The following is a 13,783-nucleotide window of genomic DNA, read 5'->3' as shown; positions in this document are numbered from 1 at the left end:
GTTGTGACTCTCTTCTTCAGACACAGGCTACCACCCATGAGGGGGCAGCCTCGGGCCAGCTCCTCGGTCTCCCTCCTTCAGGCCCCTTCATTTGTGCAATGGGATTATTACCTCAGTGTCTGCGATGTGGGTTGCTGTAGAAATGAGAAATACAGAAAGTGTTTCATAGCAATAGTTTTATTATTAAATCATTAAATTTGTGCTGTTTGCTTTTGCTAATAGAAGCCTGTGTGGCTTAGACCACAACTGAGACAAGGTTGGGGTTGGGGGGAGACAGAAAGAGAGAGAAGAAAGAAAAAAATTAAAAAAACGAAAGCGAAAGACCTTGAGATTTAAAAATCAAAGGCAGTCTCGTTCCACGCTTAAATTAACCAGAGATACCTGCTTCATCAAATTAATGGCCAGGTGTTCCTGTAATGACAAGACGCACGGGTTTCTCCTGTAACCTCAGCAGTCTCCTGCCAAGATGCCGAGCCCTGCTGCACCTCCCTGTGAGCCCGTCCAGCACCGATGTCTCTGAGGCCATCCACACTCCTCTCGCCCCGCCAGGTTCCCCCAGAGCAGGCCTGGGGCCATACGGAGGCGCCCTTCCCTGGGTCTCTGCTTCCCTCACGGTGCTGGGGCTCCCAGAACAGTCACGAAAACAGCAACATGCGGTGGGATTACTTGAAAGAACCAGCACTCGCTTCTGGATTCTCTGTCCGCTGGTTCACCGGAATCCTTCCTTTGACCAGCATCTAACATTTGCAGCTAATTGGGGCAGCTCTGCTCTTGTAGAGAGAATGATTTTATTCTTTGTCCCCGCTTGTTTACCTGCCCTTAGGGGAGAGGGAAAGGATGAAATACACCATTTCTGCTGGGAACTCATGGGGAGTCAAATTAAGCGTTCTGCTGAAGCCCTGGGCTTAAATACAGGAGCCCCCCACCCTTATCCACTGGGCATGCATTCCAAGATACCCAGTGGATGCCCGCAATCACAGATAGTACTGAACCCTAGATCTACTATGTTTTTTCTTACATCTATGTACCCATACCGATGATGAGGTTCAATTTCTAAATCAGGCACGGTAAGAGATTAACAATAACAATAACGAAGTAGAATAATTATAACAATACACGGTAATAAAAGTTATGTGAATGCAGCCTCACGCTCATGATGCCTTGCTGTATGTAGTAGTACTGTGATACTGTTCTTGCATTTCTTTTTCTTGTGACAATGTGAGATGATAAAATGCCTGGGTGGGGAGATGAGGTGTGGTGAGCGACAGCGGCACCGTGACGTAGCGTCAGCCCCCCCTGACCTTCGAAGATACATCAGGAGGAAGATCATCTGCTTCCAGGACACAGCTGATCGGGGGCAACTGACACCATGGAAAGTGGACCCACGGACTGGGGGGGAGGGGCTAGTGTACTGACACCAGGGGGGACAAACTCTGTCTCCCGTCCCAAGAGAAGACCAAACATCACCCACTCAGACACCAATGGAACAGTGAGTAGTTCGTTATAAAAGCCAAACCATTCACTGTTAACTTTTGTTGGATTCTGGTTTTGTTTCAATTAAGTCCTAATGGACAAGGTATGGGAGTGGGGTAATAAGTTGGAGCCCAAAGTTCTCAGTTTTCATTCTTCCTTTCTCACTCCTGCCTGCTGTCATTCACTAGTTCATTTGGCAAACGTCTTTGAGCATTTTCATGTTGAGAATATACATGTGTACGATATACATCACATGTATACAGTTGGATAATTAAGAATTCGGCTGGCCTTTGGCCCTGTGCTTGGAAAATAGCCTCTAAACCCTTGGGATTTCCTGAGTGATAGGAGTGTCTTTGTTATTCATGGTGGACCTGATCAGCCCCCACCTGGAAATTTATGCAAAAAAGATAGTTCAGGTGAGGGGCTGACCCCACTGGAAAGACCAACCAGGTCATCAGAGGCTTGGGGCTTCACACCAGGTGACATTAGCCCTACCTCCAAGAAGGGAAGGGGGCCTGGGGATTGACTCAATCAGTCATGCCTATGTAAGGAAACCCCGGTAATAAGTCTGGACACAGAGGCTTGGGTGAGCGTCCGTAGGGGACAGTACTCTGTGCATACTGTTATACATCCATCCACTGGGAGGCTCATGCATCCTACCTCTGCAGAGAAAAGACCAGAAGCTTAGTGTTTCAAACCCCCAGACCTCACCCTATGTGTCTCTTCTTTTGGCAGATTCTGATTTGTATCTTTTTTGCTATAATAAAACCATAATAAAACTGTAGTTGTTACAGCTTTTCTGAGTGCTGTGCACCGTTCCAGCAACTTATCAAAACTGAGAGAGTAGTGGGAACTCTCCAGTTTGCAAGAAGTATGGAGTGGCCCTGGGATCCCCGAGCTTATAGCTGGTGTCTGACGTGAGGCCTTTAGAGAACTGTGCTCTTAACTTCGAACTTGGCCTACCTCTGGGTAGTCAGCATCTGAAATCATCCACAGACCTTTGCACCAGGAGCTCCCCTGGGCACTGGGGAAAGACAAGGACCAAGATCACGTGGAATGACACTTGGACCTGTAGAATCCTGTCTGCTGTGCTTTTGCTAATCCTCCAAGCACTTGCCTGAACTATAGGCCAGGAATGAGCAAACGGGTGCCCAGTGTTCATTTTCCATCCTCGGAATCAGCCCTTAAGTGTTCCTCCTGCCCACCTTCCTGTCTGTTCTCCCAGCCCCAGCAGTCTCTGTGTGCTTTCTCATTTCCACTGTCACCCATGGTTCTATCCAACACACTCATTTAGTTCAACGTTGGTCCTTCTTGGTGACTCTTCTTAATGTCCACTGCAGTGGTCATCCTGCTCGAGGTTGGCCACTCTCTGAGGCCCCCTGCGTGTGCTTGTGGGCCAGCAGGATGAGCCCTCCAGTTTGGTTGCACCTGATGCCCCTCCGGTTTGGCTACACCCGAGCTCCATCCCCTTTGGTTCCACCCTCATCTTTGTGGGAACTCTTGGGACTAGAGCCTGGGCTCTGGATTGTCCACTCAGGCTCACACCTTGTAGTTCTTTAGAATACTGCTTCCAGAATCTTCCTGTAGGTTCTCCAGACAATACCCATAAGCAAGAGGAATTTTGACTCGTGCTCTGGGTTGACACATGACCTCACCCAAGACATATCAATTCTGCCTTCCCAAATACGGGCACTCACCTTGGCTCCCAACAACAACCCCAGGAACCCAGAAACTCCCATCCTGCCTCCGACACCCCCATCTAGGCTTCAGTGGCCTCTCAGGTGGGAGCCAGGCACTGGGCACCCTCAGGCATCAAGGGTAAATCTCCCACCACAACTCTGGCAGCCTGACTACTGTAGTGGTACTAATGAAGCAGACCTCAGGCAAGCAGTATTCTCCTGCTAAAGGTCAAGGCTTAAAATGGCACAAATCTGAGGCCATTCACCAGGTTTCAGATTGGCATCTTTAGTTTGCATGCATGACTGCTTGAAAATTTCAGGCATCATGTTACTTTTGATTTGTGTGTAAATTAGCCCTGGATTATGTGCATTCTTTTACAAAGGCATGGAATGGTTTAGATAGGTAGATAGATAATAGATAATAGATAGATAGATAGACAGATAAATAGACTGATGGACTACAGGTAAAATAGGAGATAGATAAGTAGATAGAAAAAAAGAAAAGTAGATTGATTGGATGGATGGATCGATATGGGCAGATACAACTATGCCAGTTAGAATTAGTCATTGGAAAGAGAAAAGACAAAGGCTTAGACACGTAGCAAGAAATGGACACAAGAAAAAAATATTCAGAAACATAGCATCTGTGGGAAAACTCACCACTCATGGGTTAATTGTTCATAGAGCCAGCCAGCTCTCCGAGGTCCTAATGACCCCAGCATCTATAGGAACCTCACTCCTTTCCTAGAACCTTGAGCACAGAGTTTAGCAAACAATGGCCCAGTTGGCTACATCTGGCCCGCTGCCTGTTTCGGTAAATAAAGGTTTATTGGAACACAGCCACACCCATTCATTTATTTATTGTCTCATTGCTGCTTTCTCACTGCATAGACAGAACTGAGTAGTTGGGACAAAGACCTTGTAGCCTGCTAAGCCAAATGTCTACACAAGCTCCAGCAGATCAGCTTGATGGAGCAGAAAGAAGATAAAGTTGAGAAGTAGACAGACCTGAGTTCACATCCCCATCTGTGTGAATGGGGCTGAGGGGGCACTAGAATTTTTACACAGGACAGTTGGCAATTTGGTTGAGGGTGAGGGTGCCTGCCAGATGGTCCTTTGCCATCTTGTACCTATGCCATCTGGGGGAAGAAAGAACTGAGGAACCTTCTGGAGTGTCTTCAAGGGCTAGGCCTCACGTGGCTTATATTCATTTCTGCTCATATTGTCCAAAGCTGGCCAAGGACCCTCATGGATGCATAAGGCCCCTGGGTGTTCTCTTCCAAATGGGGCATGGACAGGATGTACATTCATCAAGAGTGACTGTCTTGAGGGGAAACCAATGGAAATTTGGGGAGTGGGGGGGTTAAAGGGCCTCCCAACCTACCCCAGGAACTTGGACACATTAACTTCCCCGGGCCTCAGGTTCCTCATCTATGGAAGGGGGTTAGTTATGGTGCCCTCGCAGGATTATAACGAGAATGAAATCGGATGCTCTGCAAACTGTCTCTAACATGGACAGGCATAGTCAGTGCTCAGAGGTGGGAATCATTTCCATTATCAGCATTCCAGAAAGCTCCCAAATATCTGGAGAGAGAGAGAAGCACCGAGCATTTGTGCAGCTGCGGCTGGGCAGTGGCCAGAGCCAATTTCTGCTACCATGTGCATTATTCAAGTCGTGAAATTCTGCCTTACCTGGTGGTACCCAGCCATGGCCTGCAGGCCCTCTGTGCTCCCCCTGACCACCACCTGCACCCCAATTATCCCACCACTGAGGAGGCAAAGCTGGGGCCCTGTGTCATTGCTAAGCCAGTGTCCCTTCATGTGGGTCAGTGTCCCTGTGTCCCCACTGTGACTTATTTTCATCAGCAGCCCCCCATGGCAGCCTCTGTCTGCCATCTCTGTGGGCAGACACCCCCACCCCCAATATCTGCATCTCGTGCAAACAGGGATCACTTCCTTCTTCCACAATGCCAGAGCCCTGATGAAGATTGGCTCCCACACAAAAAATATCCCTAGGCATGGGCCCTTCCCACTTGCATTAAGTCGCACACCCTGGGGTCTCTGTCATCCTGGGCTCTTAGGCCCTGGGCCTGCCCGCTTACCCCTCCCCAGGCCCACTGCAAAGGGCAGAGAGTGTGAAGCGATCCCTGGACATGGGCTGAGCTCCTCCACCAGGCCTCCTTTGTTCCAACAGCCACTCACTAGGGGTTTGTCACTGCCCCCCTGCAGCAGTGCCATTTGCAGGGGCTTGCAGTGGTTCCCACCCTGGGAGGGCCTCCCAGGCTGAGCCCCCTCAGCCCTGCTCTGGTGCCCAAAGGCTGGGAAGTGCTAGCTTGTATTCCTGTTCTGGCCCCTGCAACCCAACTTGGGCTGGCCCTGGCCCCCTTCCCAGCCTCCTCCCCATCCACCCCTGAGAGCCTGCTGTCTAGCTCCCCAACTCATCACCATTCCCAGAAAGCCCTGCACTCTCCCTCAAGGTGTGGCAGGGCCCCCTGCCCTCCCCAGATAGAATAACGTCCTTCTCTGGCCCTGGGTTCATATCTCTGTGCAGCACATCTTGTCACTGCTGCTGGTCTTGAGAAGAAGGACATGTGTCCTTTTGTCTTGCCACCCCCAAGCCCTAACGACATAATACAAGCAAGGCGAACACTCAGCATGGGTGCGGGGGGATTTACTGCCTACCTACCCTCTCTGCGTTTGAGTAGCAACATGACTGAGACATGAAACGTGAGGTAGGACCTGTGGCACACCTTCAGACAGAGCACAAAAGGGGATTCCTGACCCCAAGGCCACATGGGAATGGGGAGGGGAGAGCTTGGGGACTGGCCTGGCCAGTACGAAAGTAGTCCTTCACTTCTCTTCTGGTTCACGCTGGTCAGCTGTAGCGCCCTGTTCGAGGACAGCCCCTAGGAGGTAGGGGTCAAGGGCAGGATTCAGGTATTTATAGGTCCCTAGTGGTGATACCATCCCAATACCATCAGAACTGGTCCCCAAAACTCCAGAGTTGCCATAAGTAAAGCCCACACAGCCATTCAGGTGGCAGGTGTCACAGGTAAACAGCCCACTGGGCTCATTGTGGCCTTCCCCATAGTCATCTTTTGCCTTAGTTTACCATCCCGAGGCTCCCCCATTGCTGCACTTCTGGGGACTGGCAATGGTGGACAGTGAAGGGGTCAAAATGGCACAGGCCTAGGATTCAGATAGATTTGAGTGTGACCACAGCTCTGCCACCTCTAGCTGTGTGACCTTGATCAAGTTGCTTAAACTCTAAGCCTCTGGTTCCTCATCCATGACGTGGGTATGACACATCAACAATTAAGTGCTATGGACTGAATGGTGATCTCCCCAAATTCATATATTGAAGCTCTACCCCTCAGTGTGAATGTATCTGGAGCTGGAGCTTTGGGGAGGTGGTTAGGGTTGGATGAAGTCCTAAGGAGGGGGCCCTCGTGGTGGGGTTGGTGACCTTATTAAAAGAAACATCAGAGAGCTTGCTTGCTTATTGTCTCTTCCACGGGGGGACATGGTGAGAAGGCAGCCATCTGTGAGCGAGGAGGAGGGCTCCCACCAGGAATCGACCATGCCAGCACCCTTATCTAAGATTCCAACCTCCCTAACCATGAGAAATAGAAGTCAGTTGTTTGAGCTTCCCAGTCTGTGATATTTTGTTACAGCAGCCTGAGCAGACTAATACATTAGTATGTCTATGAGAATTTCTATGTGCCCAACATACAGCATTTTATTGCAGAGATGACAGGCTGGTGATCAACTCTGTGTTGCCCCTCAATGGTGGAGAGTAGAGCTTGGGAGGCAGTTAGGGGTGACCCTTCCCAGCCCCCTGTATCTAGGCAGGCTGGGCACTGCACTGCATTTAGGGCTCTCTTGGCCCCTCTAAAATGTCCCCAAAGCCTGAGGACACCAGGCTGAAAATGCCTCACACTGTCACAATGACTGAATAGCTTGCTGAGCATGCTAGCCACAAAAGTAGAGCCACAACATTCCAAACAAGACATCTCATGGTGTGAATCTGGCTGGTACAGAAAAAGACCTGATTAAAAACATGTCCAATGACCAGGAAACCCAAAGTGTTTACCTAAAACTGGACACCGGCAATGCCCGAGAGGATAAGCCCTGAAGCCAGACTGGCCAGGGTCATACCTGGCACCCAATTATTGTGTGCCCATGGGCAAGCCAAGCTAGTTACCAGTATGCATCAGTTTTCTCATCTCTAAAATGGGGATAATGATGAAACACACCTCATAGGGTCGTCATGAGGATGCACAGTGCGAATGCATGGAAAGTGCCTGAAGGAAGGGCTGGCACCTAACATGTGATTTTTGTGTGTGTGTTGTTACTGATGTTGTCATAAAATTTATTTTTAATATTATGAAATTGAAAATCCACCCTGATCATGTGTAGATCTTCAGAAATCTCCTCCTCTCCTGAATTAGAAGTGTGGCTTATCAAACCCTCTTCATTCAGTTTATCGTCTCTCCCATTCAATACCTCCAAGCTCTGGACCCTTCCGTTCTTCCCACGGAAATAAAGTTATTTTCCTAAAAGACAAGTCATATCGCCCCTACGTCACGAACATGCCATGGCTCCCCAGCGCCCATAGACTAAATCTCAATCTGCAGCTTAAGATTTGAGGCCCTTTGCTTCTGGCTCTACTCTGCTTTTCTACCTTTTATTCCATCCCATCCCCCTATTTCGCCTGGGTACCAGCACATCACACCTCTACTAACTATTCCCAACATGTCAGCATGTCATCATGGCCAGGCCTTTGGATATGCTTCAGCTCTCTGCCTCTCCCCCTGATGCCCATGGAAATCCTACCCACCTCTCATGACTCAGCTCAGATGCCATGTTGCCATCCCTGATTCCCAAAATTAAACACCTGGTAGGCCCTCAGTAAATAGTTGTTAAATGAGACTTCTGGTTTCTAGACCAGCATGTAAAAATCTTGGCAGTTGCTACTCTGTCCTAACAAATAAAAAGCTGAATGAATTGAAAAATCAACAACTCTTAGATCAATCAGAGAAATGAGGTCATAGGGCAAACCATTGGCCTGAAAATTGAAGAGACAGACAGGCAGATGCAGAGAATCACAACCTACCAGAACAAAAAACCCAGAGTAGAAACCCCTGCAGGAGGCAGCACTAGGGTAGGAAAACCTGAACTGTGATTGACAAATTGCTGGAGGCTCAGTGTGAACATGGCTCAGAGTTACAAACTCCAGGGATGCCCCGTCACGGCCCCTACAACACAATTTTGTGTGTTTTACCACCAGGAGCTCTACCAGATCCTCCCAGTAAATATCCAAGAAAAATCCTCTCACATTTCCAGCAGGGGAGAGGAAAAGAACCATTCTGAAATACATCAAAGCATGCTGTTCTTTGCAAGGCCTGCCCCCAGGAGAAATAATTTTACCTGAGCTTAATCTACCTGCTGGAGTTTTATCAGAGCCTAACTTACCTGGGTGAAGGGAAATACCCATCTCCAGCCCCCTCCAGCCATCCTGTCTAAGGAGGGAGTGAGCAGGACCTGAGAGGCACTGGTAAAGTTCATGGTCCAGGGTTACCGGCTGACCAAAAGACTGAGACCTTATCATAAGACTGTAGCATGCTTCTTCTCCCTTTATGCCTTACATTACTAGAGGTCTGTTTACTGCATTTCCTTTTGCCCAGTACATCATTCCATCTTTCAAAAAAATTACAAGACATACTAAAAGGTAAAAATCAGTTTGAAGAGAGTAAACAAGCATCAGAACCAAAATCAGATACAGCAGGAATGCTGGACTTATCAGACCAGGAATTTTTTTAATTGGTTAATATGCTCAAGGCTTAATTGGAGAAACTAGACAGCATGCAAAAACAGATGAACAATGTAAGCACAGAGATGGCTATCCTATGAAAGAATCAAAAAGAAATGGTAGAGATCAAAAACACTTTATCGGAAGGGGCACCTGGGTAGCTCAGTCAGTTAAGCATCCGACTCTTGGTTTCTGCTCAGGTCACCATCTCAGGGTCATGAGATCAAGCCCTGCATCGGGCTCCATGCTCATTGTGGAGTCTGCTTGTCCATCTCCCTCTGTTCCTCCCCCTGCTCACTCACTCTCTCATAAATAAAATCTTTTTAAAAACAAACAAAAACACTGTAACAGAAATGAAGAATGGACCAAAAAAACAAAGAGAAAAAAGACTGAAAAAAAAAAAAAACAGAACAGAAATGCAAGAACTGTGGGAAAACTACAAAAGGTGTAATATACACACAGTGGGAACACCCAGAAGAAGGGAGAGAGGTGGGAAAAGAGGAAATATTTGAGGCAATAATGACTGAGAATTTCCTCAAATTAACGTCAGACACTAAACTGCAGATCCAGGAAACACCAAACAGTATAAATGCTTTAAAAAAAAAAAAGTTACACTCAAGCATATCATATTCAAACTTTAGAAAATTAAAGATTAAAAATAAAAAAAACACCTCTTGAAAGAAGCCAGGTCAAAAAGTGCATACTTCAGACAAAAGATAAAAATCACACCCAACTTCTCCTCAGAAACCATGCTAAGAAGAGAGTGAAATAAAATACTCAAAATGCTGAGAGAAACAAACAACCCACCAACCTAGAATTCTGTACCCTGCAAAATTATCCTTCAAAAGTAAATGACAAGTAGAGACTTTTTCAGACAAACATCGAGGGAATTCGTTGCCAGTAGATCTGCCTTGCAAAAAAACATCAAAAGAAGTTTTTCAGAGAGAGGGAACCTGATATTGCTCAGAAACTCAGATTTCCACAAAGAGAAGAGCATAGGAGAGTGAATAAGTAAAGGTAAAATGAAAACTTTTTTCTTTTTTTTTAAGATTTATTTATTTACTTGGGGAGGAGGGGCAGAAGGAGAGGGAGAGAGAATCTCTCTCTCTCTTTTTTTTTTTGTCTCTTAGGTAGGTTTCAATAGAAATCTTGAACAGCTGGGGGAAAAAACAATAGCCTTAATGATTGGGTCAGTAATAGAACACGACAAAAACACCAGAAATTTCCGCACATACTTTCCTATCACAAGTCTAGTCAGAAAGAAATACATCGATAAAGAAGACAGAATTTTTAAGAAAATAATTTACAAGGGAAATTCTATATTACTTTCTCAGTTCTAAAATACCATCTTCCCTTTAAAAAATTTAAGACTGAATGACAGATTATTTCCTTTACTGTTGCAAATACTGCAAGTTTATCAGCCAAGAGGTAAGTATCAATGTAATTTTCCTTTAAGTTTGAACACATGAGGGAGCAATAAAACAAATTATAAGCCTCATTTGACCTGATCTTATAAAAAGTCACTCCAGCTGGTCTTCAGTCCTGCTCTATCTGCAGAGAGATTTCCAGGACAGGTTTGTGTCATTCAGTCCATCCACAATACGTTGGATACGGTAGTCCGTAGTAACTGCCAGGATACCACACTGTATTCTGGGCTGCTTGACTGGCGTTTGGCTTTATATTTCAAAAGTACCTCCTTTGTGAATAGTCCTCTCCAGGGGGACCAGGAGGAGGGACATGGCCTCTCTGGTAAACGTTCTGGTTCTGTGAAAATTTTCTTACTGACTGCTGCAAATCCTGGGTCTGGGTGTGGAAATGCCGAGAAGGTACCAGGTAACCTTGGGTCTGATGTAGGTTATACCAATGTCCTTGGTTAACAGACTTAATAGTGGTATGGACTCGTTCCATCATATGTGTTGCATCTTCAAAACCACTTGATCTGGATACACTGGAATTCCAATTCTTTCTGATGGGACCTTTCTGAAGGTCTTCAATGTAGTTTTGTCTTTCCAAGCAATGTCCGCGGCACCTATTGAATAATTCAATTGCATCATCTGGCCTCATGCCTTGAACATCAATCAAATATCTGCAGATGAGACAGGCAGTCCTGTTTAAACCATGGGTACAATGAACACCAATGAGTTTGTCGTTATCTTTATTTTCTTTTAAAAACTCATTAACAGCATATTTGAATTTAAAAATAGTGTCATCATCAGGCACCTGATGCCCAATTGTATAAATTTTTAAGTAAGGAATAGTTTCTGGTAAGTCCTCTGGTTTATAATAACAGTAAGTATAAGTTAAATCAATAATTAGTCCAAGTTCTTCATTCTGTTTTTGGATTTTGTTAAAAAGATCCAAGGGTGAAAAACGTTCTTCTGGAGCAAGGTTCTTTTCAAAACTCTTTTTCAAAGGAACTTTGAAAGCAATGAAACGAGTCCCAGGCATCCGTTGTCCAACTGGGAGGTAGTCTTTCCACCTTTCCGGGACGTGGTTTCCGCACTTCTTCTTGGCTGAGCTACATCCAGAGAACACCTGTCCCTGGCCCCAGCCGCCGCGGGCATGATGCCACTGGCTCATCTGGGCCCCAAGATGCCGCCCACCCAACAGCAAGAGCGACAAAGCTGTCAGCCCAGGGCCCTCGGTGCCAATGAGAATTTCTGAGAAATTCTGAGAATTTCCTCAAATTAACGTCAGACACTAAGGGAGGGAGAGAGAATCTCAAGCAGACTTCCATGCAGAGCACAGAGCCTGAAGCAGCGCTCAATCTCACAATCCAGAGATCACAACCTGAGCCAAAACCAAGAGTCAGACACTTAACCAACTGAGCTACCCAGGTGCTCCTTTTTTCTTATTCTTAATTAATCTAACAGGTAACAGTTTGTTCAAAATAATAACAGCAGCAATGTATTTGGTTATCTATATAATATGCTTATGTGCAAGTGAAATGAATGACACAGGGGTGTGGAGAAATTAGAAATATTTTGTTATTATAAAGTACTAACATTACCTGTGATGTAAGGTAGTATTATTTGTAAGTAGTCTTGGATTAGTTGAAAATGTATATCATAAACTCTCTGGCAACCACTAAAGAAAGTTTAAAAAAAAAAGAGGTAAATGGATATGAAAGGAAAAGAGAAAATGGAACCATGTAAAATGCTCAGTTAAAACCACAAAAGGCAGAAGAAGTGTGGAAGACAAAAATGGGAACAAAGAAAAAAGGCAACAAATAGAAAACAGTAACAGAGAGTTAGATACTAATCCAACTATATCAATAATTACATCAAGTGTCAATGGACTAAATATGGCAATTAAGACAGATTGTCAGAGTGGATCAAAAAATAAGGCCCATCTATATGTTGTCTACAAGAAACCCACTTAAAATATAAAGACACATACAGATTAAAAGTACAGGGAAGGAGAAAGATATACCATGCTGACATGAATCAAAGGAAAGCAGTAATAACTATATTAATTTCAGACAGGAGATACTTTGACAAGGAGAGTTAACAGGGAAAAAGAGGGGCATTGCATACTGATAAAGGGACCAATACTCCAAGAACATATAACAAGACTTAATGTGTATGTGCCTAGGGGTGCCTGGGTGGCTCAGATGGTTAAACATCTGCCTTCAGTTCAGGTCATGATCCCAGGGTCCTGCGATTGAGCCCCACATCGGGTTCCTGGCTCAGCGGGGAGCCTGCTTTTCCCTCTCCCTATGCTTGTGCTCGCTCTCTCTATCTCTGTGTCTCAAATGAATACGTAAAATCTTTTAAAAAAATGTGTATGTGCCTAACAACAGAGCATGAAAATACATAAAGCAAAAGCTAATAAAATTGTAAGGAAAAATAGATGAATCACTATTATTTATAGTCAGAAACTGAAACACCCCTCTGCCAGAAATGGACAGATCCGGCAGGCGGAAAATCAGTGAGGACATAACTGAACTCAACAATGCAACCATCATCCAACTGGATACAATGGACATCTATAGTCTACCTCATCCAACAGCAGTAGGATATACATTCTTCTCAGGCTCACATGGACATTCAGTAAGATAGACCATATTCTGGGCCATAAAACAAACTTTATCAAATTTAAGAGAATATAAATCATACACTGCGTGGTCTCATACCATAATGGCATTAAACTAGAAATCAGTAACAGAATATAGCTGGAAAATCCCAAAATACTTGAAGATTAAAACAACACCCCTCTTAATAACACATGGATCAAAGAAGAAATCTCGAGAGAAATTTTAAAATAAAGCAATTTAAAAGAAAATGAAAATATTAGTCATCAAGATTTGTGGGATGCAGCAAAAGTAGTGCTTAGAAGGAAATGTATAGCATTGAATGAATATATTAGAAAAGATGAAAGACTTAAAATCAGTAAGTTTCCATCTTAGGAGACTAGAAAAAGAAGAGCAAATTAAATTCAAATAAGCATTATCCTGGAAGTCCTAGCTAATGCAATGAGACAATAAGAGGAAACAAAAGATAAAGATATACATATTGAGAAAGAAGAAATAAAGCTGTCTTTGTTCATAGAAGACATAGTCATCTATGCAAAGTTTGATAGAATTGACCAAAAAAATTCCTGGAACTAAGAAGCGATTGATTGTAGCACAGTTACAAGATAACAAGATGTATATAAAAGTCAATCACTTCCCTATATTACAGCAATGAAAGAATGGAATTTTAAATAAAAAATATTACCATTTACATTAGCACTAAAGAAAATGAAACACTTAGGTATAAAGCTAATGAGTTATGTGGATATCAACAAACTGATTCTAAAATTTATACGGAGAAGCAAA

At 44.8% G+C, this 13,783-nt stretch overlaps 1 protein-coding gene and 1 pseudogene across 4 annotated transcripts in view; both read right to left on the bottom strand.

Moving 5' to 3' along the window:
• The window catches only part of SLC2A9 (solute carrier family 2 member 9), a 263,570-nt gene that overhangs the window by 205,787 nt on the left and 44,000 nt on the right, over positions 1–13,783 (bottom strand). The gene's annotated exons all lie outside the window — the stretch shown is intronic.
• LOC114197992 (RNA/RNP complex-1-interacting phosphatase pseudogene) lies at positions 10,057–11,944 on the bottom strand (annotated as a pseudogene).

Source organism: Eumetopias jubatus, unplaced genomic scaffold, assembly GCF_037043125.1.
Source record: "Eumetopias jubatus isolate StellerSeaLion01/CBP00866 unplaced genomic scaffold, mEumJub1_p1.0 scaffold_2, whole genome shotgun sequence".
In the NCBI taxonomy this organism is placed as follows: Eukaryota; Metazoa; Chordata; class Mammalia; order Carnivora; family Otariidae; genus Eumetopias; species Eumetopias jubatus.
Note: the sequence above shows the minus strand (reverse complement) of the source record. Positions and strands in the feature narration are given on the sequence as shown.